Raw genomic sequence first — 27,234 nt, 5'->3', positions numbered from 1 at the left:
GGAGCTTCCTTGTTCTGTGTAATCAATGACACCAGATACCGGAAAAGACAATAACAGACAGATAAACAAGGCAGCTGCGAAATGAAAAATGAACAAACACGAAACACAGAAAGACCTAACACGAGGTGTGTGTGTTTGTGTGTGTGTGTGTGTGTGTGTGTGTGTGTTAGTTGCTGTGAAATCTATGTATAAATGTGTTTCATTTGTTTGCTTAAAGTTGCGATTTTACACAGTATGCAAATGGTCGAATTTTAAAAAAGAGGCTCCGATCAGTCGCTGCTATTCCAATACGATGCCTATTTGCCCTGCAGCTCAACATCCCATAATGCCGACCTGCCTCAGTGCCTCCTCCTCGGAGTAGCATAGCAGCCTTTAAAACGAGGGTTACCGTGGAGACCACAGCAGTGTCACTGGCGGCAGCAGCAGCAGAAACGGCAGCCACTCGCTCGTTCCACCTGACATTCATACAAGCCCCTGGAGCACAGACATACACACACACACACACACACTAGGGAGCTTACTCACATGGGTACACCACCACACACTAGCGACCTCATGTGTTGTGTGTACACGCTTCCTTGAGTATACACAGCCTCAGACATATGCACATACAGCCAGATCGATGATATGTGGGCGATAACTGGCAAACACACACCCACACACACACACCAACACTCACCTGTCTGACCGGGTCTTGCATTATTAATGATGTGGATGCAGCTTGTTTTAACACAGCAGACTCAGCAGGAGGCGCGTGCACAGTGGTGCTCCACAGACCGACTGGAGCACATTCAGCCATGTTTTTCTCCCCGAGTCAACAGGGACAGTTTTACAATAGGAAAATTCTCATCTCCAATTTAACATTCATTGTTTCACATGTCATCTAGCTGCCACTTCAATCCAAGATCCATTTTGTCATTTAGAGAGATGACAAGTGGGGACTGTTTACAAGGAAGCGTTGGAGGAAGAGTGTGACAGCACTGTCAACAGAAGACGTTTTGTGGATGCATATCCAATTTGATGCAAATTCACTCCCTCTATGCGCTCTGTGTCATGTTCAATGCATCTTATTGTTGGTCAGAAAATTGGATCATGGAATAATAATAATAATCTAAACAGAGGCGTTGCAGAAATACAGCAGGATGCCTCAGAAACACCAATTGAGAAAATTGAATGAAAATGAGCAGAAACAGATGATCACTATCTGAATGAGGATAAATCCAGACAACAATGCTGTAACACGTTACTTACAGTAATGATACAACCTCCATGTGTCAGCAGGGGTTCGGCACCAGTTGATCATTGCATTAACCAAATTAACACGGTGTTTTTTTTCTGAATCATACATCAAAGCTGGTCAATGAAATATGCTTTGTTGGTAAAAAAAAGTCTTTTATGCAAAAACAACCTAACACCTCAGACCACAAACATTTTTGGTGATCAGGCGGTGGAGCGGGGCGTCCACTAAAGAGTAAGTGGTTTGATCCCTGGGTCGTCTCATTCACCTGCGGAAGTGTCCTCAGGCAAGAAACAGACCCCTAAATTGCCCCTGATGCCTGTGCTGGCATTGTGTGAATGGCATGTGATTGAAAATGTGCAGCATATAGTTGTGTTGTGTGAATGGGTGCATATGGCTTGTAGTTAAGCACTTTGAGGGGTCGATAAGACGAGAAAAGGGCTGCATGAATACAGCTGCATGCATGACATTTTATATGTCCTGCGGCATCACTGAACTTCACTAAAACTGAGTGAATACAGAACTGAATAATTGACAGGGACACGTTTTTTAAATAAAGGCTATTATTTTGAATACCACAAAACCTTTGGATGTGATTTCATTTCTGTAAGTCTGGTGTAATAACGTACCGGCATACAGAGAAGCACCTTAATTACATTTTGCTACGGTGTGTTGAAAATACATCAGAAAAGGTATTTGGTCATTCAGCTGCAAAGGTTTAGTTGTAATTTCAATCACACACAGAAAGTGCAGCTCTGTGGCACACCCATACACTGTTGATTAAATGTGAGGCTACTGTTCGCAGTATGACAGCATCCTTGTTGGGTTGCTGCACTCTGTTGTTAATCTTTGAAGGCCATGTCAGCGATATGATATCATTGTGTTAATTGGACATGCGACAGCCCAGTAGCATCCGGCCTGAGTGCTGTGAGGCTCTGCTGTGTTTCACAGCGCTGAGATCATGATGACAGGCCACTGACGCCTTGGACCAGGACCTGTCTGACAGCCAGTGCAAATTAACATCACTGGGACGGTTTAATAGTAAGGTGATTGCAGATGTGTTAAAGCATGATTGGGGGAGTTGGGTGGGCGGTTCGGAGGGCTGATGGGTCAATGCTGTCGGTCAAGGTCTGACAGATGAATTGGTGATATCACTTTTACCGATGCTGTTCAGGGCACAAGTCAGCTGAGTGTGTTTTAAAGCCACACTAATTAACCCTTTACATTAACGGTGGATTGAATGGCTACAGTAGATGCGTGTGGAAGAACCTGCGTGTAGCAAATTACGGTGCCTACACAGCGGATCCTGCACTTCTCCTTACAGAGAACAGTTTTCAGTGAAAAAGCTCGGTCAACTAAAGTGTTCCAGCCTAGCACTAAGCAGCAGATATAATGTCTGGGACTATAGCTAGCATTTAGCAGCTGACGAGCCAGCTATTTGCTTTGCCTTCAGGGGGTGATGGAGACCAACACAGAGCTAAAAGGAGAAGGAGTATCGGGCCTGCCAATGGAGGTGGTTGCTTCATGCTGTACCAGCTAGATGTGTAAATTGCCAATTATTTTGTAAACACTGCTGCCTTCAGCTGTGTCACTCTTGTACCTAATGCCATTAAGTGAGTAGGCTACTTGCTCGGTTCAGAGGCATGGGCAGAGAAAAGGGAGATGCAATACAAAACCAGTTCTGATTCAGGGCTAGGTGGCAAATAAATAAATAAATAAACAATAAATGGTTTTACCAGTTCATTGTCTAGACCCCTCCTTGTTTTTTTCAACAACCCAGACAAAGTTGTGGGAGGTCTTTCTTACGGAGCAGAAGGCTGAAATCAGCTGGGGGCAAACTCTGCCTTTCATACGCTGGCAGAGAAATGACAGGAAGACGGATGAGCCACTAACGCACTTACAACTTTTTACCTTTGAGCATGAAGACACTGACTCAGCGTGAGTCATATATGCAGTGTAATGAGTCATGCGGTACATAGTGTTTTTTACGAGCAACATCAGGGCTGGGTCTTGAGTGGATTGCCATCTGGAATCCAGAGGGGTCTCATTCTGACTGAATGGGTTTTAACTAACGTCAGATCGGATGATTCCCTTATTGCGTGATGATGTATTTTATGTATTTATTTATTTTTTGTCACTCTCGCCTTTAAACTGTGATTTAATTCCACTTGTTGAGTTTGTGCTGGATGGTTTCAGGAAGACGAAGGCTTCTGTTTCTTCCACATTTCCTGTCCTTTTTCTCAACTCAGCCTGTCACTCTCCTTTTATTTTCTCTCTTTAACTTTTCCCACTTAAGGACATTTTGTGAAATGACCCCTGTGTCTTTAAAATGCAAATACCTGTTCTTTGAACGTAAGTTAGACTAGAGGAGATTAGGAGGAGCAGACTCAGCTGGAACCAGGCAGGAGTCTGTAATTAAAGTGTGAGCAGTAAAGGAGTGGAGGTTACAGTGCATCTGGACTCAAGTTCCCATTTGACACAAACAAGTTTTCATGTTTACTATTTTTTCAAACTTTTGTACTCACTTTAGTCTTGATTTATGCCCCCAGAAAAGAAGGTTTACCACTTTACCATCATATTGTATAGATTTAGTATTTAACTATCAAGCGAATGTCACTCTCTTTATAAAGACTCACTTTGGGTCTTATGTTTGTTGCGTTCAGGCCCCTGGAAACCCTTGAGAAAAAGTTGTGGTTATTTTCAGAAAGTTAAACATCTGAAGTCACCCAGTTGCTCAAAAATAGCGACACTCCTTGAAGACGTTATAAAGTCTCAGAAACAATCCAGTGTCTTTGTGTTTGTTTGCTTATTACTGATCTCACTGACGATTCCGATCAAAGAAAGCAGATCACGTTTGATTCTGCTGCCATTGTGCTGCTACTATTGACTTTGCAAGCTGCCCCATTGTGTGCAACCTTTCTATCTGTTCTGGGCAGTCAGTGTAGCCATTAGTGCTATCACACATCAATGATGTGCCTGTCCATGCTTTAGCCCTGAGCAAGTCCCTGTTTGGACCAGTGTTGGTAGGTGCTCATCACTGCTGCCCTGCTTGCCATGTTAGGGACGATTTGACTTAAACATCTGCCCTTAACTATAAGGGCTTTTTCAAAGTCGCACAGGTCTTTACACATCCCTGTTTTTCCCTCATCCAACACAACGACATTGAGAACTGAGTGTTCACTCACTATTTAATATATCTCAGACGTTGATCCTCCTCTGTTATGTTATAATAGTAATTATTGTGTATCAGGAGTGGATGAGTCAGTCCAGTATCAATCGTGTTTCTGGGATGCTTGTATTGAATGTCAACCGCATACATCTATAGAGCCAACCGGTCTCGTTTCAACAGTTCAGACTACTGCTGTTTGTGTGATCTTTTCTTGTCACATTCCGGCCCCTATATACCAATCAATCATGGTTTGAATGCCATGTTCAATCTATTTGTAGTTCATCCCTTTATGGCAATTGTTAGATTAGAGGTTAAGGTTAGCTGCTTGTCACAAAACAAATATCTTCTCCAGCTGGTCATGAACATGACAGTGAGTTCAGTTCAGCAGATATAAATCCACTAGAACCTTTGAGATGTAGGAGAACCGGAGATTGGCAGCATTAATGTGCATCTGCAGAAATGATGTGACGCAGTCATATCAACATGGAGCAGAAGTTCAGAGGAAAGTTTCCAGCATCTTGTGCAATCAGTGTCATGTGGAATCCCTGCCCTGTGTTAGTCTGTTGATCCTGATAAAGCATGCAGTGAGTGTTCCCTTCCAAATATACCTGCTAAAGTGAATTAGGGTTCTGAAACTGCTGAAAATCTTCAACAGCAGATTGGACCGCGAGTTTTAAAATGTGTTGATAGAGATATCTGTGGATGTTGTCTCAACTGTTGCGTCACTGTATTTACCCAGGTTTCAACATGGCTGCAGGCTGTTGTATCAACATCAATTCCGTGTCAAATCATTTGGTAAGCTCCAGCTCAGTCTCTCATGTGTGCATTTTTGCCACCTAATCCATACATGAGTTACTCCAACGCTGCAGGCATACAAAGGCATGCGCGCTGCACTGGGGGAAAATTTCAGACATTTGCCGCCTGTAATATTTTGTCATTTCACATTAAACGCTGTGCTCGCGGGTCATGGTTGCAGTCAAGTCAAATTAATGGCAGCCAGCTCAAGAAGCAATGTGATCTTTGCACATCACACGACTGATATTTTCTGTTCAAATTCAACACAATGGCCGCTGTTATTCCGGGACAGCTTTAGAATATCGAATTTCAAAGCACAGCCGTCTCCCACAGAGGTTGAGCTGCCTGAATTAAATCAACGGTGTCTCAGTGCTTGGAATTCTTTTCTGAGCCCTCTGATAATGCTCCTAATTTAGCATCCGTCAAAGCGTTTTATCTTGAGTGACCAATCAACCATTGTCTGTCTTAATTTTCAGCCCCATCGGGATATTGTAAGACTCATTGCACAGAGGTAAACTCAGACATTCAGGGATGAAGTGATGAGAGGCAGACAGAGAGCGATAAAAACATGGAACACCTTGTGTTTCAGAAGCAGCAACCAAAACTAATGAGTGCCACCTACTGAGCAATATCCACTTACCACTGTAGACAGCTTTTGTCATTATGGGCTTATAATGTACTGTAATGGCTGTACATGTGTGTAAGGTCAAATGAAATGCGAAGAAAGACAGATTTAGAAACTATAGTACTATCAGAACCTAACCCTAACCCAGATGTGGGATCAAGAAACAAACTTGAGAGAAAAGATCTGGGCTCAGAGCTCCATGCAAAGTTCAATTAATTAAACATTTCAATATGACAGAGTTCTTAGAAGATGGGACCAAAGAGGACAGAGTGCATAAGAACTACAAAACAACATCCACCTTACTCTATCAAATATTTCAGAGCTACAAAGTGAATCCATATATCAAGCAAACACTGTTCAGCATTACTGGTTGTCATTTAATATTTACATTAACTTACATTACTACTGTAGAAGGTATTTTCAACATCAAAGTTGATGTCTCTCTAATAATATTCATGTCTCTGTCATTAATTTCAAAACCAGTGGTGTCTTTTGATTCAACTGCAAAGAAATACCCCTTCCTTCTCATGTATGTTGTTGTTAGGACCCTGTGAGTCCACCGCAGGTATTCAGACTGCACCAGTCTTTCCACTGTAGCTTCCCTTTCTCTTCAACAATGCTGAAGATATGTAGTAATAATGCAACTGGAAATGTTATAATGTACCTGAAAGGGAAACACTTTCTACTCCCCATGTTCTGTCACATCCCTCTTTTAAAGATCTCTTATGTTTTTGTGAGCTGACTACGAGCTCTCTCACTTGGCTCCTTATAGTCTCATCCAACATGAAGTGTAAACAGACCATAATCATACCGGAGAGGAGCAATTAGCTAAATATGTAACGTTTGAAGAAACTGGAAACTGTCGCAGCTCAGTTCAGCAGAGTCATCTTAAAGATTACTGTACAAAATACAGGGGAAAAAAGAAGAGAACCCAAGTGATAAAACAAATTAGTAAAGTGTAGGTTGGAAACCATACCAACCCCTGACCTCAGGTTTATTTATTCTTGCAGATAGGTCTTGCTCACTTCCTGTTTCGACGCATCCATCCCTAGAATAAACTATTGATTACGCCCTTTGGGAAAACAACAATTAATTGAAAGGGTTCAGAGCCATTTGCAAATGCAAATTAGTCTTGTTGGTTCTGGGCTAAATTATGGACGATGCAAGAAATCTATGAATTAACGTTGAGAATATTTTATTCCTGTGTGGGAAAACTGAACCAAAAGATTGGACCGGAAATGTGAAAACAGTTTAGTTCTTTGATAAATATGATAAACTTCATTTTAAATATGAGAATGGCTAGGAACAGTGAGAGGAAGTTTTACTCATGTGCTGGTACGAGTAAAAGGACAGAATTTATAGGAATGTCCTATTTGGATTCTTTCATATAGGGGACATTGGCTCCCCTCTTCAAAGTCAGTCTTTAATTTAGATTTTTATCATTTCTTGCAGGCGCAGAAGATTTGTCACCAGTAACCCAACAGGAAGTACAGTAAGTAGCTCTTATTTATTCAAATCTTACATGTAAGGTCAGGCAGACCTTAGTTAGGGCAGGCCGTTTCAGTTCTTCAAAGAAACGGCCTGCTCTCTGCTGCTGTAGTCGCAGCTCAACACTGGAACAGATGCCCCATTGTAACTTTCTCCTATTGTCCGTCTCTCCGCCTTTTTCTTCCCCTGTCTCTCTTTCCCACCCTCCCTCTCCTTCCCTCCGTCCTGTTCCCCTACTTTTCTCTTGTAAGCCTTTAATGGTGATTAGCTGTGCCGTGCTGAATGTGTCCCTGTGTCTCCTCTCTCACTGCGAGTACAAGTGCTGTCACTGAACTCAGTCCCGCACTATTAGCTGAGCTGTTGATTCACCTCACATCAACGGCCGGTATACAGTACGGGAATGCTGCTCTGGGGTTCGAGTGTGTGTGTGTGTGTGTGTGTGTGTGTGTGTGTGGTCTGTGTGTGTGTGCGCACAGCTACGGGTGCCTGAGTGGACTCCTGTTACCAGCAACCGAGCTGTATGTGACAACGCTCTAACTCCAACACACTGCTTGTTTCCAAATGTGAAAGTTTGATAATCCGCTTGCGCGCACACACAGCACACACACACACACACACACACACAATGTATTCACCATCTTAGATCCCCATCAAGGAGCCAGGACAAAGGTTTCCAGTACAATAGGGGCTGGAGATACTTGAGCCGTCTTTAATACGCCGAGACATTTCCCGCTCAGATACTCTGGTTCAGCACTTTGACTGCAGTGTGTAGCCGTGCATACAGCTGTCTCTACATTTCCCTGAATTTACTGTGTTGTTGGTGTTGTCCATGACCTAAACCTCTCAAGCTTTGCTCATACTTGGAACGCAGCAAAGCACTCACAAGTATCTGCTTAAAATAGTCAGAAAAAGCAGATTATTAGAGTGGTTCATTTTGAAGGAGCGTTTCAAAACTTGTGTACTTTTTTGATATGTAATGTTTTGAATGAAAAGCACTAAGTCTCATTGTGAGTAACTTAAAAGCAGCTGAAACATAATGCATTTCAGGCTGTGTCAGTTCAGTGTGTAACTGGAGATTTTGCTCAGGATCTCTCAACCAGTGAGAGTGGACAATTGTTTTAATAAAAAACTCAAAGTGCTTTCAAATTAAATGGATTATACTTTTGCCTTTTTTTGGGGGGGACATTTCTTTTGATGATTTGTACTTTATATTTCTGATACAATTCTTTAATATGTCTTATTTTAAGGTTGGACAACTTGTTTATTTTCTTCTCAGGCAGCTGTTGGCTCACCTTCATTTTAATGCACGAGGACTATGTAACTGCAGAAACCCGCGACTCGCTTCAGTCAGGCAATCACTCGACATCATGTTCACCTTTCATTTTATTGGAGTAATAAGGGTGTTGCTTGGTTGTGATTGGGCCTTGCAGACTTAAAAAAAATCTGCCCTCAACTACAACTGCACAGAAAATCACTATTAGCAGTTTTCAGCTGCTTATACAGGAAGTGTGCACATTATATTCAGCCGCTGCTTTGCTCCACTGAGTCAGTCTGCTTTGGTGGGTCAGTGGTGTCAGGACTGGGGCGCCTCGCACTTTGACACCAGATGTCAAAGTGCCATTATGAACCACTGCCAACTAAAAACACACTCACGTTTTTTTTAATCAGCTTGTTAATTAGCTGCTCTCGGAGCCTAATGTTACTCTCAGTGTGTTATTAAAGTCAGATGCATTGAAAAGGTCAACGAGGCTCTGCATGTACCTTTTTAAATTTAAACAGGTTCTTAATTACGGTAATCAAGATCTAGGTCGTTCACAATTACATCTAAGTCATGACTGCTGCAGTGAAAGGTCACAAACAGTACCCTACTTCACATTTAAACAGATTACATTAAAATATTTACTAAAGATCGAAAAACGATAGTCACGAAGTCCAATAAAATCTGCCTGATATGTGTTGGTAATCCATTATAAAATAAATGAATATGACCACAGTGAAACTGGAAGTGTACAGACTCATTTGGCCACTTGTCTCTCTTGCCTGTGGATGGAGGAGGCAGAACATAGCCAGGCTCCTCCACTGTTGGCCCATGATGTAGTTTTATACTTAAGGAATTATCATTTCCATGCCTACTGGTGTATAAGGACGGAGAAGCCTCCTCCGCTGTTGGCGTGATATGTGGCTGGCTTGGCAGTGGGACTGCAGCTCATCATGTCTTCCTTACAGTATCACATTTTACGGCCATAGCAACCCCTCTCTCTCTCTCTCTCTCTCTCTCGCTCTCTCTTTTTTAATTCATTATCATTTTTGGACTGCACACTGACATTTTAATTTGAAGCGCTGACACCTTCAGACACTGCAGGTTGAAGATTGAGTCAGATCCCTTGAATGTGCCCCCCTGCAGTTTGTTTTAAATTGTGAGTGTCTCCGTATACTCATGCCTCGTGGCGTATAAATGAGAAACCAGGTACTGGCAGTCCACAACCAGCTTGGCAGGCTGACCGCTGCGCATCATGTCTGCCTCAGCCTCTGTAGCTCTTCTCAGTTATTTATTTTTTCCTGTCTTTAGGTTATTTGGCTTTATATCTGTATTTGTAGCTTGCCCTCAGGGCTCTTCTTGATACCCTGAAATGAGCCAAATGTGGGCTTAAATGGACAAAAGTAATTTGTTGCAAAAAGACACAGAAAAAGATGAATAATTGAACACTCTAGCTCAAGTCCGTCTGTATGTGCTGTTACTTAATATTCCAGTTAGCAGGAAATTGGCCTGTTGCAACCCTTGGCAATCAGCACCGTAGCTTCATAGAGCCCTGGAGTCTTTGCAAGGTGATCATTGAAAAATGGCCAAGGCCCTCTTTAACAGAACACATCGACATTCACACATTTAAGAGGGTAATATCACATCCCTGAATCCATGTCATCATACAGCACAAAAAAAAAAAAATAACCTGACAAGTTGATACAGTTATATTTGTCACTGAAAACTTGAGGTGCCCCTCACCACATGCTATCTCATTATCTGTACAGCCTTCAGCACCATTTAGTGGAAATGAGGCATGCTGAGTGGAAAATCTGAGAAACCTAAGCTGAAGGACAAATGATTCAACTTTTTACCCAATAATTTGACATGTACTCGGTAAAGGAAAATGACCAGCTGCAATTCAAAAATGTCAAAATGTCCCTTAAAATATATTTCAGTCAGCATGATAAGGAGCCCTCTGGATGATGAGAAATCCTAATCAGACTCCCGAGCTTTCATCCAGACTCTCATCTCGTTCTCTCTGTTCATATTAAGTGGCTTCGGCTGCAGCAAAGCTCAAAACCAGGCTTAACAGTAGGCAAAGTATTATCCTCCTTTCATGCAAAATCTCATTAAATTAGTTATCCAGCTTCTGTGAATCTTACTCTCGAATTTGCCAGATGTTTTTAATGCATTATCATCACCTCATTTCAACCCTCTCAACTTTCACTCCTGCCAAAACATTGTGGGAGCTGGGCATCGAGTGGCTGTCCTTTGCTGGGAGGTTATTGATGAGCTGCTAATGAAAGGCCTATTAAAGGCGAGCAATATTGATCCACGGAGGGCCTGACGACAATATCATTGCAACAGGGACACAAGTGAAAAAGACATGCACTGCCAAGAGGCTGAGGAACGAGGATGGAATAGTCACCTCATGTACTGCTGCACCCTTGGTTCTGCTATTAATTTGTTTTTTAATATCGATGTTATGTTTCTCTCTGTCTTTGTTTTTAATCTCAAATTTGAATGCACATTTCTTCTGTTCCAATAGTGTCAGACTGAATATGTAACACACTATATATCTCCCATACATTGACAATCATCATTATCATGGCATTTGGTGGTGTTTCGAAAAACTGCCCCTTTACTGTTCAGTTTACAGATACAAAATCTGAGAGTCCACTGTACATGAGTCCTCTTCTGTTCAGTCAGACTTTACTTAACGTTTTACTTCAATTCCTTAGGACTCTACTTTGTTCTCTTACATTATTGAGATACAACAATGAAATAAAACCTGTTTAAAACTACTTGCCCACCTTTGACTAAAACAAAGAGTTCATAAGAGAAAAGTGAGCATTAAGAAAATCAAAGGTCCCTCTTGAATTTGGAAACAGTAGTTTAACGAAAGAATATTTGGGAAACTGTGTTTTTTTGTTAAATGCAAAGGTCAAAATCACTCATGTCTGTAGATCTAACACAAAGCGGGAGGCTTACAATAAAGACTGGAAACAGGAAGACATGTTTAGCCTGACTCTAACTAAAAGTTTAGAGTCAGGCTAAACATGTCTCGTCATCAATGTGAGATCCAAGGCTGAAAAATGTCCTGCACTCTTTGAACCTGGCTGGTCATTTTCTACACCTCAGTGATGTCTGACAGACAAACAAGCCAAACTTCTGCTGGCCGGAGCTTCATATTAACTGTACTTGTTTTAGCTCTGTAGATTCTCTTTAGGTCTGGACTTTGACTTGGCCACATAGGACATTAGATTTGGGTTTACCTTTGGCGTCTGTGTTTTACTGGATAACATACAAGAATTGGAAGTTGCTTACAAATGCTGAGGACTCAACTTGTCACTTACGACAACATGACAGAATCTGTTAAGGTGCTATAATGAAACAAATCCAAGCACACATTCTTCGACTTTACCTTTTTCTGAGTCTAATAAACCACTCTGCAGTGTTCTGGCATCCGATAATCCTTCCATCCGGTCGTTCTATTTCTCAAACTGTACCTCCCGGATCATACCCGAAGCAAAACGCCCACACTAACCCAGCCCCCTGCACTGTTTTGATGCAGTGGCTTAGAGACTGCAGCAGGTTTTTCTCCGTAATCTCTCAGGGTTCATATTGCCCTTCACAACCTCACCGTGGCCTGCTGCAGAGAAGCACAGCATTATGCTGCCAGCTGTCTTTATGATAGGAATGGTTAAAGTGGGGAAATCCTGTTAGTAAGTGGTGTGGATACAAAGAGGACTTGAGTAGCACATCCGCCGCGTGCTTTTCCTAATATATTTTGGAAATTGAATTATGCACACAGATGTTTTATGGGGTTTTGAAAATACAGTAAATGCAACAAAAGCACCAATGTATTGTAAATGTGCCTTTGTTCTTTCAGCCTGGGCCCCATGAATGTGTTAATACTCTACATCTAACATGTGTTATAAAACATCTCAAGCTTTACTCTTCCTACGTCTGTGCAGAGATAATTTGCTCAACTTGTCACTGCACCCAGAAACATAACATAACAGACGACGCCCTGTGGTTTCTCCTTCGTAGTTTGGTTGATCCAAGGTATCAAAAAAGATTATTGAGGTTTTCTCAACTGTATAGCAGTGAAAAAGAGACCTCAACACCTGCAGGCTCACATTTTCATTGAAGAATAACTTTATACCACCGTGCATAAGCATGCACATGTAAATAAATGTAAGAATACATGTGAACAAGCATAAAAGGGAGACCTACGCCATTGTTTATTCTCAAAGTGAGATAAAACAGATGTCACATAAAGAACATCTCTAAAAGGTGCACAACTTGAGACTCCCCATGGACCGCCTCCCTTTACAGTTCCCATTGTTATTGAAGTACTACAACCAGTTACTTTCTGAGCTCACCCATATCCAGTGTCAGGACTTGAGGGAGGAGCCGTGAGCTCACTGTATCACTCACTCTTTACACCCCTACAGTGATTTCCAGGGCCAGATTGCTGCAATGATGAAGTCAGGTTTCTGTCAAACCAACTCATATCCCCAATAACTAATAATAATTGAATGAAATAACCTTTTTGAAAATTAACACAAATAATAATAAAACACATTTATCAGGTGGTTCTGCAGATTAAATAAATATCTTAGCTTTATTTATTTATTACACCATACACTTCCATACACTGTGAAATGCAGTGTTTAATCCCTGAATAACACTGTAATATAATAAAACATGATGAAGTCCATTAAGTGCAGGAGTCATATTTTAGCCATCAGCAATCTCTGCCAAAACATTTTCAATTTTTGACAAAGAAAATTCAGACTGGTTCCCTAATTCAAAAAGTAATGTTTGTTTTTAAATTGTGTAATTAATGAGTTCATCATATTGAACTATTTCCTATGGTGCAGGACATCAGGCAGCACTGCAGGTTTAATAACATTTGGCACGCACCATAAAATTCAAGATTGTGCCCAAAAACTCCCATTATAGAGTGTTTATTCAGCAGCTGTCCATTATTCTCAATTAACTGAAATAAAATGTATGCAATTCAACATGAACACCTATGACTAAAATCTTATTATCTCATATTGTTATTTGATGGTAAAACATGAGCTGTACTTGGCAAGTTGGCAATAATGGTTTATTAGGAAATCTATTATCCTAGGTCTTAATAAAATAAAGCCCTTTTGCCAACGTGGGAGAAAGGGTTAGGGTTAGGATAGTGACTAGTGTATCACAGGGCCGACTTAAGATGCTTCCAATTATCTCAGCATGAAAAAGTGGTGTCAAACACGTAGAAGACACTAACAAATATGTCAAGAGAGCTTTCGGTGATTAGGGCCATGTGCTGTAAACACAAACCTGTGATCTCTGCAGTGGAATAAATGCATTATGTACTGCCTCTGCTTGCTTCACCGCCCCTCACCTCAACACTGCAGAGAGTAAGTCTGGACCCGATGTTGCAGGCTTCCTCCGGAGTTCATGTCTCACAACGCTTCACAAAGACAAACAGCCATTCAAGCTCACATTCGTACTAACGTGGGGAGAACATTCAAACTCCACACAGAAGGGCTGCTGCCAAAATTGGAGACGAAAAAAAAGGAAAAGGAGCAGATACAGTAGGTGTTATGGTGTTAAATGGTGTTGTGCTCAGTAGCAGCTGGAGGGGAAGCAGCCCGAGCCAGAATCCATATCAGTGAGATTGATCCAGCTGCGCGGCTGTAAGTCAATTTACAGAAACCGCACATAAAACATCATATCACTTCCATTTCATATTAAGTTACCTGCACCTAGCAACTGCTACCACCTGACTTAAGGTCTGGCCTGTGTTTGTGAGTGTGTACTCATTTTTGTTACCTTTTCTTGGTCTGCACACCATTGGGAATAGAAATCCTCATGGGACCAAAGACCCAGTCTTTTTCTGAGAACGGTGCGAGTTAAGATGTGAATTGAGGTGAGGGTGAGTTTAGGCAGTGGCAGATTGCCCATCGGGAGCCCCGGGACATTACCCAGTGGCCTGAGTGACTTCTTGGTCAACCTGTCAAGCTTGTTGACAATGGGTCTCTGCTATTTGACCTGCTGGGACTATGCTGTGAACTTTTTCACCTGGACTGTTTGCACAGCCACATTATGGGAACGTGTATTCCTTATGAGGACAAAAAAGAGATCCACTATAATAATAATAATAATAATAATAATAATAATAATAATTTTAAGGTGAAGACATGTTGTAAAGGTTTAGATTGAGGTTAGGAGTAGACTTGGGAGTTAGCGGGTTAGGTTTATAGTGAGAGTAAGTCTCTTGGATTTGTTAGTACAATTCCAAGGGCCCAGCATGGACAGCCCCACCAGAGAACACTATTACTGTTATGATTATGATTCTTATTCTTATTACTAAAAGTGCCCTTACTGTACCTGTTTCAAAATAATTCAAATTAAAAAAGAATTTGACTTAATCAATGCATTTGTACAAAAAAAAGTTTTGAGTAGAAAGGACTACTTTTATACAAGGAAATACAGTAGTCATTGCCAAAAACCTCCAAAAAGCTGTTCCTGTATTAAAAGTTAATGTAAAGAATTTCAGGTGACGGGCAATGTAATATTCTTTCATAGGGCCAAAAATGCCTTGCGCCGCCCCTTTCATTGTAATGTCATCTAAAGTCAGAGACAACTACGGCACACAAAAATGCTGACAAGACACTGCCAAACAGGTTGGATGAGTGCAGGTGAGAGAGGAGGAAGGGCTATGCTAATGCTGGTACACACACACACACACACACACACAGAAACACACACAGAGAGAGAAGCTAGCATTACAGGCAGACACAACACAGCCAGGGCAAACTAACAGGTGTAAAAGTGAGCACAGTAAGTGAATACACAGAGCAGTCAGTGTAGCCTATAGGTAAAGCAGACATACAAGTAACCAAGCAGTGTTTTTACAGGCTGGAGGAGTGTCAGGTGAGACGGCAGGCAGCTCTCACTGCCGGCTTTACTTTTGTAGCTGGAGAAGCATAGAGAGGCACAGAGAAGATTCTGTTAGGGTGGCCGGTATCCTCTGCTGCCCCCTCTTTGAGACACACACACACACACACGCTCAGACTGAGGCAACCACTGGGGCATTCAACCAACTCAGCTTTGCAAGGTAAATGTGCAAATTCAGTTTGCTTCGAGCTCAAGGACCTGGACTGGATGTGTGAATGTGTGTGCATGCTCTCCATTTCCCCAAATTAATTCAATTACTTTCTTTCTCTTCTTTCATCCATCACTGCCTGTGATTACATGCGGCTGGTCATACTCCGGTTCAAGAGCCATTCAGGTTAATCAGGTTACTTGAACCTTCGCTGCTCTGAGAGCGAGTCCAGTAAACAAGTTAACAATATTCCCATCCTCCTTAATGAACAGTGGTAGCTTGCTACAAATACACAAGGGGGGAGTGAAGTGATGCAGGCAGTCCCTGTTGACATCAGAACACACACACACACACACACACACACTCTCACCATTACACATTCACACACACACGTTGACATTGCTAACAGCGGACTGCCAAAGGTTTTTTAACATATTATTACAGCCAATCTGTTTTTAAGAAATGGCCGAGGAGAGACCTGCATCCTTGAGCAATGTCTACCTTCACACGAGCCATTTTCAGACATCGACTCCGGAGAATGCTCAGACAATAGGGCCCGATCTTTCTCCGGAGTTTTCCTTTCTCATATGAACAATCTAAGCAGGAGAATCTCTGTTCACAGCATCACAGAAATCTCCAGAGCTTTTCAAGTGAGGGGTGGAACAGGAGGCAGGACTGTGGAGATCATGTGACGTCGGGGTCTTTTTACGTGTATTGCTCTGCTTTTTTAACCTGAAATATTTGAATTTTTTTTTTTTTCGGTTTTGTGTCGGTCGTGTGTAAGAAAAATTGTCAACGCAACCACACAATTGCAGTGAATCCTCCAGAGGATCTCCTGCTGTATTTTAACATGCTCATTCGTACATGATGAAGTTTCTACTAGGGGGCTGTCAGGAGAAACTCCGGAGAAAATCCGGAGCGTTTCCCTCAGACCTTTGCATTCTCACATACAGCCCCTCCGGATACTGTGAGATTATCTGGAGTTCAGTGCATGTCTGAATGCAGCCATGAACATACACACAAACAAAGCCAAGGAAAGCAAAGTGTGAAAGTAGCCGCAGAAGCAGAGTTTCTCTCAGTGAGAGTTTAGCAGGCTATTGCAGTTCAGTTTCATTTGGTTCCTTAGTAACCAAGTGAAGCTGATAAAGAGTGTGCAGGTGCACTGGTTAGCATGTAACAAACCCAGGGTGTTTGTGTTGTGTTCCCCCAGGGGCTCCTCCTCACTAACATTCATTAACAGAGGGACAGAGGTGAGGGTTAGAAGACCCGCTGTACAACATTGTCTACCTGCTGTGGTTTTGTACCACTGTGTTTTGTATTGTACGAGCTGGTGTGAACACACACACAGAGCGGCAGGTTGTAATTTAACAGGTGCTGTGGCTGCAGGCATCAGGTATCACTGTATCCCTCTGTGTGTGGGACAGACAGAGGAAGAGGGGAGAGATACTGCTTCGTGAATGTACAGCTTTACTCATTTCGCAAAATAAAAGCATAGAGATGAGGAACTTGATATTAATGAGCAACGGAAACGTGTCATCACCTATTGTCTTGTAATGTAACTGAAATGTTAAGGTACTTACACCATTCATTTCTCCATTCAGATTGTTACTGTACACATCATATGATCAGGTAAAATATGGTTGTTCTGAATGAAACTATCCATCAGCGTCTAATGAAGTTCAAGCAGTAATATTCAATGTTTCATAATATGTGGAATGATATGAGAAGATAAGTCTGTAATAATAATGACAAAGGTGATGAATGGTTGGATGATAGTACACTGCATGATGAATATACAACTCTGAAGGGTTTGAAAGAATTTCCCTTTTACTTAAAGGGTGATTTTGTTGGAGGGAAAACAAAAACAATGGTGACAAGTGGTGCAGCAGATGTTGTAAAGTACTTGTTTTTACTCCCTTGTATGTCTTAGGCTTCAAGCCATTACCGGCTTTGTGCAATGCTTTTACACAGTGAGAAGGAGTAAGGTTAGGGTCGGACCATAACCTGCACAGTCAGGCAGGTTTGAATCAGCTTTTTACGGAAATATTGTGGGTGGCAGACGAGGCGGGTCAGTGACAAGGCTGTGTTCCGATAACTACAAATCAGAGGAAAGATTAAGTTCGCCAAAGTGAGCTCAATGCGTACAATTTGTTGATTTAACCTTTCAGTTACAGTTCAGAAGAAGTACTTGTTGTAGATTACCGCAAATGTCTCTACTAATCCTTCATTCATAGCACAGAAAACCACGAGATTTAGATTTAAGCTGAAACAGGAAGTAGTTCTGTCAGGTGTAATAGATCGTGCTGTATTGGTAAAAAAAAAAAAAGTTGGGTAAACTATAATTTTCGGGCAGCTCTATTACGCCGTTATTTAAAAAGTGTCACCCAAATACAAGACTATATATAGACTAGGAGACTAGATTAACTGAAATTGAATCATACAGCCCAAGCATTTTATTCTTATTTTTGTTATTTCTACTGATGTGGGTTAAACAATGATGGAATGTAACTAAATACATTTAGTCAATTACATTTAGTCAGAAACTACATAACTTGAGTGTTGCAAATTCATGTTACTTTATACATCTACTCAATTAGAGTTCAGAGGCAAATGTTGTACTTTTTATTCCACTTTTACAATCTATCTAGCTATAGTTGCTAGTTACTATACAAACTAAGATTTTTGGATACAAAACATATTAAGAGACAATACAATCCAGATTTTAAATGAATGCATGTGTAATAATAACACAACAACATAGACAGAGTGCATTCGTTGTGAAAATGGCCAAGTACACGCCCACACACAAAACATTCTGCGAAGAAGCACAGAGAAATCACCCGAGTTTACCATTACGTCACAAACCAACAGAACTACGCACACAGCTCTCTGTTGTCCTAGGTTACAGCGTCTCACATCGGAGGAACATCTGATCTGTGTATGGATGTTAACAGTAAAAAGTCAACCATATGTCTTTGCCCCGTTTTGATGAGCTGCTGCATCACATGGAGCCGTTCACACAGCATACAGGAAGAACCCACAGGAACTTTGGTCAGTTAACAACAGAGACTGGACTTTGAGAGTGTGCAGTCAGCGAGGGCTGTACGCTAAGGAGACAGGGAGAGCAGGGGTTGGGTGCCAGGCAACAGTGAGAAGGGGCCGGGGGCAAGATGAGGTTGTGCTCTGAACGGTCATATAATGCTCAGTAAACAATGGTGATGAATTTGCCTTAAACTTATTGGACATTAACAAGTGCGTAAACCACCATAAAAAGGTGCATAAACACTATTTTGTATTTGTACCTAAACTGCGTTTTCACCCCATTATTGCCGATTATTTCTCTTTCATACATTTCGATAAACCGGGATTTGATCTCAGCAGTTTTCTTGATATTATTTGGTTAAGGCCTATTGAATTGCTGATCAAATAAAATGTGTGCAATTAGTTGTAGCTTTTGTTTAATGGGCTCATCCAACAATCAAGTAGGCTGTTATTCCATGTAGCACTGATAGATGCCTCTAGAATTGGTCAAACTCCATAAATCCTTCATTACATTAGTGCAACTCAAATGTGTCTCTTCTTTTGAGTGTCCCTGCCTGATGACATCATCAGAATTATCTTCTGAAACTTGACAAAGCCACATCCACGTCCACAGGTGATATTTTACGTGTGCAGGCTGAGGCTGTTCCAGTTTTGTCATTATTTGTGCACAGCCAAACTCTCCAGGGAGCCGGAGTGTCACCAGTTGAGGTTGCGGGGAAATTTGGGATGTGACATCAAAGCTTAAGGAAGTGCAAGAGTGAGATGATGAAGATGCACATAGAGACATGAGGACAAACGCGTGGTGCAGGTAGTTTGACGGAGGCCGCCCACCTCACCCCACATACACTTTGTTCACCTAAACAGACTCTCCAGTTGTCTCTCACACAACAAAGATACCTGCTCCGTCAGAATGCTCAGAGGGTAGCCAGGAGAATCAGTCTTTGTGCAGTAACACAGCATCTTATCTTAGATTACGTAGCTACATCTTTTGTGTTTGGTTTCAAGTGATATTGTTCTTGTGGTGTTTTTTTTTTTAGAGATGATACATATATCATTGGGACTAAAGAGTAAGAGCGACTACAGTCGGGTTGAGCAGTCTAGTGTCTGATTTGATTGAACAGCTTGACTCAAATACATCGCTTCCTCCATGATAATGTGTGGTATGGCCACATTACATACGTTTCATCATCTGCTTATTTTCAAAAGGGATATATTTGATGTCTGAAGCCTAGAATTGAAGGACTGACTGCATGAGCATAGAACGTTTCCACATGTGAAGCCACTTTATTAGTTATAAACCAGAAAACAATTATAAACCATTACTTTTTCCCTCAAAGTACCGAGTATGCTTTGCGCCTAAAACCTTTAACCCACACCCATTCCACAACCTTTATTGCAAGTTTATTATTGTTACAAAAATGATGAAGGCCTGCTATTCCTACTGTAGTTGCATTAGGGACAAATGACCAGTATGTTTTTTTTAGGTTGGTGGATTGTTGGTTCTGTGATGGGAATAAAAAAATGAAATGCTAACAAATGCTTTATTCCCTTCCCATTTCTACAGCCAACAAAGGTGTAAATCTTCATTTGTGTACTTAATTAGAAGAGGCATCGTTTTCCCTGTCGAACGGAGGCATGTGTGGGTGTGTGCATGTTGCATGGAAGACAATTCTGCCACTTGCACAGTACAAAGATGGTTTCTCTCCTGTGTAGTTCAGGAGTTCAGGTAGATTCAGGAACAGTTCTTGTTGTTTGGAGGTAGGGGCTGGGTTGGCAGGTGACGTAGGTGGTGGGTTGGTGGTACCAGAATGGTAAAGTCCTTCAGCGTGGAGGGGTGCTGATGATGTGGCCCATATTTTCTGGAGGATTGGGGGTTCAGTGTGTGTGTGTGTGTGTGATGTACAGTCCTTGTTTGGAGGTGGAGGGGTGTGGTGCAGTCTTTGCTTATGGAGATGGAGATCCATTAATGGTGGTAGTGGGCTGCGTCCATACGGACCGCCATCCACCGAAAGAAGCCTGATCTCTTTGTCCCCTCTTTTCAGTTTCTTCAAGTTGCTATATATATATACTTACTCAAGGTTTATACTATTTATAAGTCAACCTGACCTGTTGGGGGTTTACTAACAAATGTGGTTGTCTTAGTTTCATTTTTTTTAACTATTATCATTTAAATAACTTTAATAGACATTAAACATCTTTATTTTATTTATTTTTTGTCTTGTGCTTATTTTCATGTGAATTTTCTTACATTTCTGAAAGTGCAAAGAACATTATAATTGCTAATTTTATACAAATAATACATGAACATTTCCAGCTTTCTGGCATTGTTTTGCACCTGCTGCTCTTTGATTTTTCCGCAGCCCTCTTTTTTCTCTCTCTGCTTTTTTCTCTCTTAATACCATCTGACATTCCGTACCTGCAAGCAGATGCGGTATCACCTGTCGTCAATTCGCTTCTTCTTCTGCAACATGATCTGATGTGTCTCTCAAACAACAAAAGGGAACAGAGGAAACGAAGGGGGGAGGCGGTAGAAGGCGGAGGGAGGAAAGGATGAGGAGGACGGGAGGCTGGGCTGCAGAGCGGTATCTCAGACAGTCCAGCACTTTCTTTGTTATCTGCGCTCCGTGAGGGAGAAAAGCATCCTACCTTCTTTATTATCATCGAGCATTGATAAGGACGGCCCTGACTACTCATCTCTGCACAAAAGCGAGCTGATACCTCAAGGCCGTGTGTGTTTGTGTGCGTGCGCGTGAGAGAGAGGTGCAAGCCCAAAAAACACCGGGGGATATCTTTTCCTTTCACCTTCTCATGAGATAATAGTGGTGTGATTTTGTCGGCTCCAGTTCACCTCAGTACAATGGAGCTCAATAGCATTTGGATGGTGGTATTCAGTGTACCAAAAAGTAAATAAATACAAAAGTAAGGCAATTGCTCTTTCCAAATACAATGGTATGAATTCTCAAAATAAACCACAGACGTTTTTTGTCCAGTTCCATCCTCCCCTGTGGAGATGAACTGTGTGGACACTTGAGTGTGGATACAAAATTTTAAATGATATTCGGGTTGGGTTTGGTCTGTCAACTCAAATTTTCTCTCTCGCAATTACTGAAAACATCAGGCTCTGGTCGGGTTCAGACACAACAAAACATGCTTGGTTAAATTTCTCTCACCATCGGTTCACACATAGAATTGCGGCCCGAGCTGCACCCTAGTGGACAAAAAAAATAAAAAAAATAAACATAGATAGATTCAATAGAGAAAAACAAAGCTTGACAAGGTCTGATCTACTGTGATTATGCTATGTCTTAGCTTTAGGAAGCCTTGGTGAAAAAACACACAAGAGTTGGAGTTGACTTCATGCGTATCAAATAAGTCATATTCTTGTTTTTGCAGCGAGCAGAACAAAACAGGATAACAATAAAGAGATAAAAGTGAGATAATGATAATATACAACCTTTCATGTTCATGTCCCAGGAGAAAACTTGATCATTGATACCGCTCTGGTGCATGCTAAGCTTGGAGGAGATTAGCTCTAGTTTAGCATAATGACTTGAAGCAAGAACAAACAGGCAGCTTGGCTCTCCCCAAAGTTCAAAATGAATAACTACCAACCTCTTTAGTGTGTTAAATCCTCTCGCAGTTTTTTTGCAGAAATCACTCATTGAAAATTGTGGCACTATTGTTTGTAAAAACCAAAGGAATGAGGACCAAGTTAGTGAGCATGATTTCCAAAATGTCATGTAAGATTATTTATATTTCACCCATTTTATGGAAGGAAGTATGTTGCAGTACAGATGAAATGTGAAAGTTCCACAAAATCCTTAAAAGCGCCTGAACTGTTGCACATCATGCACATGGGGCATTTTTCTCATGACGCATATCTGCAGAAATTTCTGTTGCTTCTGAGAGATACTGGGAGATAGTTTGTTGTAATCATTAACTAAATGCAACACTTGATTTGAAGAAAAGTGTTTCAAATTGTGTGGCCAAAATCCCCAATGAAACATACATTTCATCCTGACATATGGTGTTTTTGGGTTGATGTCATAATTTTGATGTGCATTGCTGGGTCTGTGGAAGAGGGATTATCGTCTCATCGCACTTCTACACAAGTGATTTTGATGTTGGTGACCATGCAAGTAGCAAATGTGCTGTTTCTTCTGTGTTGTCAGGCCCTGACCTTTACAGTCCTCATTAATTCATGATGCCGCCTTGTGTCCCCCCTGCATCTTAATTTAGAGGAACAGCCTCATCAGATGTGTTAAATATAGAACGCTGAAGAACAAGAGTGTAAGTAGGAGTCATGCAGCGGATAGAGACAACAGAGAGATAATTCAAGCTACTCTTGTGTTGTCCCCAAAGTGAAAAACCAAACAACCTTAAAAATGTCAACTCTCCTTTCATTCCGGTGGCATTTTCTCAGTTTGTTTGTCTTTGCTTTCGCTGAGGTTATCTTTCTCTGTCTCGCTATCTCTCCCTGTCTTCTGTTCACAATTCCCTACATTCATTGTCCATAGATACTCCCTCTTCACTGGCTTCACTTCCTTTATAGTTCAGGGGTTCAGCAATCTTAGGCACTGTGTGCCATCATTGTCGCCATAATCATTGACACACAGGCGATTTTCTGTTAAAGAAATGTTCAAAGGTTTTGCCGTCACGCAGCCTGTATTATTTAGCTTGATTGATGTTAGCACCTCCCAGCCACTAGGTGCCAGTAATGCACCATAGGCTGGATGCCAATCGCCATTAAATAATAAGAAGAAGACGCCTCCCAGCCGGCGCAGCTCGCATTTTCCCACCTGAGTCTCCGTGAAGTGCAGCCGTTCAGGTGTATTGATGATGGCAACCCCGCTAGCTAAAAAAAATATTTCCGTCCTCATGGGCAGAAGACTATGGCTTTGTTTTTCATAAGGAATAAGGTTATGTTTTGAAAATGTTGTTTGCCAAAATGTCCAGTGTTAAGCGCCACTTTGAGACAAAGCACAAAAGAAGTTTCAAGGATCAGGCAGACAAGGGAGAATCAATCAAACGTGCAGTGTCCAGGTATGGGAAGCCAACTCTCTCAAAGTCTTTGCCACTGCCAAAAACCATGCAACTGAAGCAAGCTTTCGCATTGCTCACTGCATTGTGAAACATGGAAAGCCATTTACTGATGGCGAATATATAAAGGAGGCTGTCCTCTCTAGCTCAGAGGTTCTGTTTGAAGGACTACCAAACAAAGAGACAATCAAATCAAGAATCAGAGACATCCCCATAGCAGATCAAAGTGTTGAGCAACGCATCGGAGAAATGGCAGAAAATGTCAGGGCGCAGCAAACAGCTGGGATAAAAGATGCCGTGGTATTTAGCATTGCACTTGATGAGAGCGTTGACGTGAACGACGTACCACGCTTGGCAGTCATGGCAAAATACTGTGATTCGACTGTAAGAGAGGAGCTCTGCTGTTTAAAGCCAATGTCCGACACAACAAAAGGTGAGGACATAGCCAGGGTGTTGATGGGACATTTTGAGGAGCGAGGGATTGACATCGGTAAGATTTTTGCAGTAACAACAGATGGCGCCCCCCGCCATGGTCGGGAGACAGAGGAGAGCAGTCAGATTAATAAAATAGTCGGTCAAAGTCAGTTCTTAATGGGTAATGGCTACAGTGGTAAAGATTATTAACTTTATAGTTAAGCGATCTTCACTGACGCACCGACAGTTCCAGTCGCTGCTCGGGGAAATGGACTGCGCGTACAAAGACATCCCTCTCCACTCAGCGGTTCGCTGGCTAAGCTGCGGAAAAGTTTTGGAGCAGTTTGTCGGCTGCTTTGATGCCATCAAGGCCTTCCTGGCTGAAAAGGGCCAAGACTACCCAGAACTTGAGCACGAGAAGTGGGTTGTGAAACTCGTACAGGGCAAACTTTCTTGGACATGTTCGACACATGGACGGCTTTTGTCAGCAAGTTAGCAATGTTCTCTTTCTTGATCAAGCCCGACAGCTTGCATGGACATGAATTTGATTTATCTCTGATAGACTGGTTGGATACACAGGGCATGGAAATGCAGCTGATTGAGCTGAGGAGTTCAACACTTAGTCCCCACTTTCTCATCCAGACAGATACATTTTAATATTTTCCTTTATACATGCATGCATTTCAAAATCTGATGATTTGGCCTTTGACTGAGCGTTTGCTTAAACGATATAGCAGTGAGTAACCTATGTCAGAATACTGTGAAGCTGGCTAACAAGTATCTATCAGGTGGATAAGTGTTATGGCAACCGTCACAATTTGACCAAGGTAAGCCCCACAGTGGTAGATGTTGAAAACCCTTCACTTAGACCTATCAGTAGTTGCACTGATCGTTTATTGGGTTCAGGCAGGAGCTGTATGCCTTGTGACCATCAGTGTTGTAATGACTGGATGTTGGCACAAAACGGGCTAATTTCAGTGTCACTTCTGCTGCCATTATCACAGGGGACAGTCCTGGTCAGACAATATAGTCTGCAATTAGTCAAAGACTGTTAACGTTTCCTGTAAAGGGTCTGATTGTGATCGCTCTTCAACCTATCGTTTGAATGAGATGGGCTTGACAGGCAGATGGACACATTAACTTGTGTCTTTCTTGCTGTGCTTTTTCCTCTGTCTGGCGGTACATTGCTGTCTTTCACACTGTGAGCCGGAGTCTCGAAGTAAGATGGAGCAAATGAGCTCTGAAATACCGACTCCTTGGTAAAACACACTCGCCGTGACCTTTAGTTAACGGACAAATTGAGCTGCGGCCAGAGTACCCTTCCGACTCTCGAGTGAACACTGCTTGACACTGCGAGGGAGTATGTGTGGATGTATATAATTGTTTGAGTTGGTATAAGTGTGAAAGAGGTGATGTGTTGGGAAAATGTATTGATTAATGTGTTTCCTTATTATTTTGTTAATTGTACTTATTTTTGGTCTATTGGTGTGTACGCTCAAAATAATCTTCTAGGTTTGCTGGCACCAAACAAAATGGGTTGTTCATTCCATTATCTGTGAGCGACTTGCAGACGCTTGCAGTCAGCGGATGACCTTTACTTCTGATTCAGTTAGACGCTGTGTTTGCGAGTGTGGGAGAGCGAGAGAGGTTGCTGTAGAATCAGTGAGGACTAAGCCAGAACGCCATTTTGTCTGAATGTTGTTTAATATATAGTCAGCCTTAAATGAGATTGTAACATTTCCTTATCATCTACTACAGGAAACCAAATTTGATTCCCTCAGCAAACTGAAGCACAGCTTTTAGCAGCTAAGCCTATAGCTTTAGGTCCACTCTTCTAAAGCACCTCAAATGAATGTGGGGAAAGCCGATTGTTGGGAAATGCTTTCACCGTTGAATTTAATATTATTTTTACAAACTGCCAGGACTTAAGCAATGCGTGTCAACAAATTGTACAAGGAATTGATTACTTGGTTGTGTGGCAATGGGAGAAAATGACTGACCAAATAGATGTAAGTACATGGTATGTAACGTACGTAGCTTTACACTAATAACAACCATGAGCTTGAGGGTCAGGAGATAGAGGAGGGAGCCAATACTGTGGGTCTGTGTTTGTGAGCTGCTGCAGTGAGGCTGTCGTGTCCATTCACTTTGACCTCTCAGTGGATGGAGTATTTAGAGTAATGGGTGTTGTACAGTGGTGTCACAACAACATCTTATGTACTGTTAAAAAAAAGACATGAATGCCAGAAAATGTCCACACGCTGAGGTTTGGAGTTTGTCTGTGGTTTTCTCCTTACATATGAAGAATGCAGCAGGAGAGTTTGCAGTTATCCTCTCTGGAGCGTCAGGTATGGGGTGGTGCATACTTCCGCTGCAGAGATTATGAAAGCAAAGAAAGGAATATTCAGCCTTCATTTGTAATTGATGTTTGAGTTGGGAAAAAGTTGAATGTCAGCTTCCTCATAACTGCAGCAAACCTCTTCAATTAAACCTCCTTAATTATACTTTCAGGATCAGACTGTACTGCGTTTATAGCTTTTTACCAAAACACAGATGTCCTTCCACTCCTTCAAAAAAGCACTGACAGTGGAGTGAGGAGCATAGGAAATTGCAGGAAATTATACAAGTCCACTTTTGTTGTATGAGCAGCAACATGCAGTCCTTGGACATGTATTATTGTTGCTGACAGGGTTTTCTGTACTTTACTTATGATTTTTAGGCTTTGCATTGGATACAGAGTATTTAACATTCTAATCTGTTTTAATTCCTGACGAGAGACGCAGATTTCCTATACTGAGTAACCACCAACCAGAAAAACTCACTCACTGTCTGTTTTTTTTTGTTAAATCACTTCTTTAAATATACAATTTCAGCACTTTGAGGTTCAGGTCATGTTGTCATATTCATTTCAGAGTATGTTGTCATACTTCATCTAATGCTTTACTTAGTAAGAAAGAGCATGCATTCTTTTTTTTAATGTTTGAATACTTTAGACATGATAGTTGATGTGTGCCGAGTGTCAGTCCCTGAGATGAAGCATGTAATTATACTTCAAAGGAAACGGAAC

At 41.6% G+C, this 27,234-nt stretch overlaps 1 protein-coding gene across 1 annotated transcript in view; it reads left to right on the top strand.

Moving 5' to 3' along the window:
- Positions 1-15,337: 15,337 nt before the first annotated feature.
- LOC124854716 (inactive N-acetylated-alpha-linked acidic dipeptidase-like protein 2) overlaps positions 15,338-27,234 on the top strand; it is a 139,715-nt gene continuing 127,818 nt past the window's right edge. The window contains exon 1 of the mRNA XM_047343002.1: positions 15,338-15,683. The gene's annotated coding sequence lies outside the window, so the exon portion shown is untranslated. The remainder of the gene's footprint in view (positions 15,684-27,234) is intronic.

The sequence above is a fragment of the Hippoglossus stenolepis genome, chromosome 14, assembly GCF_022539355.2.
Source record: "Hippoglossus stenolepis isolate QCI-W04-F060 chromosome 14, HSTE1.2, whole genome shotgun sequence".
In the NCBI taxonomy this organism is placed as follows: domain Eukaryota; kingdom Metazoa; phylum Chordata; class Actinopteri; order Pleuronectiformes; family Pleuronectidae; genus Hippoglossus; species Hippoglossus stenolepis.
This window is presented reverse-complemented; position numbering and strand designations above follow the sequence as displayed.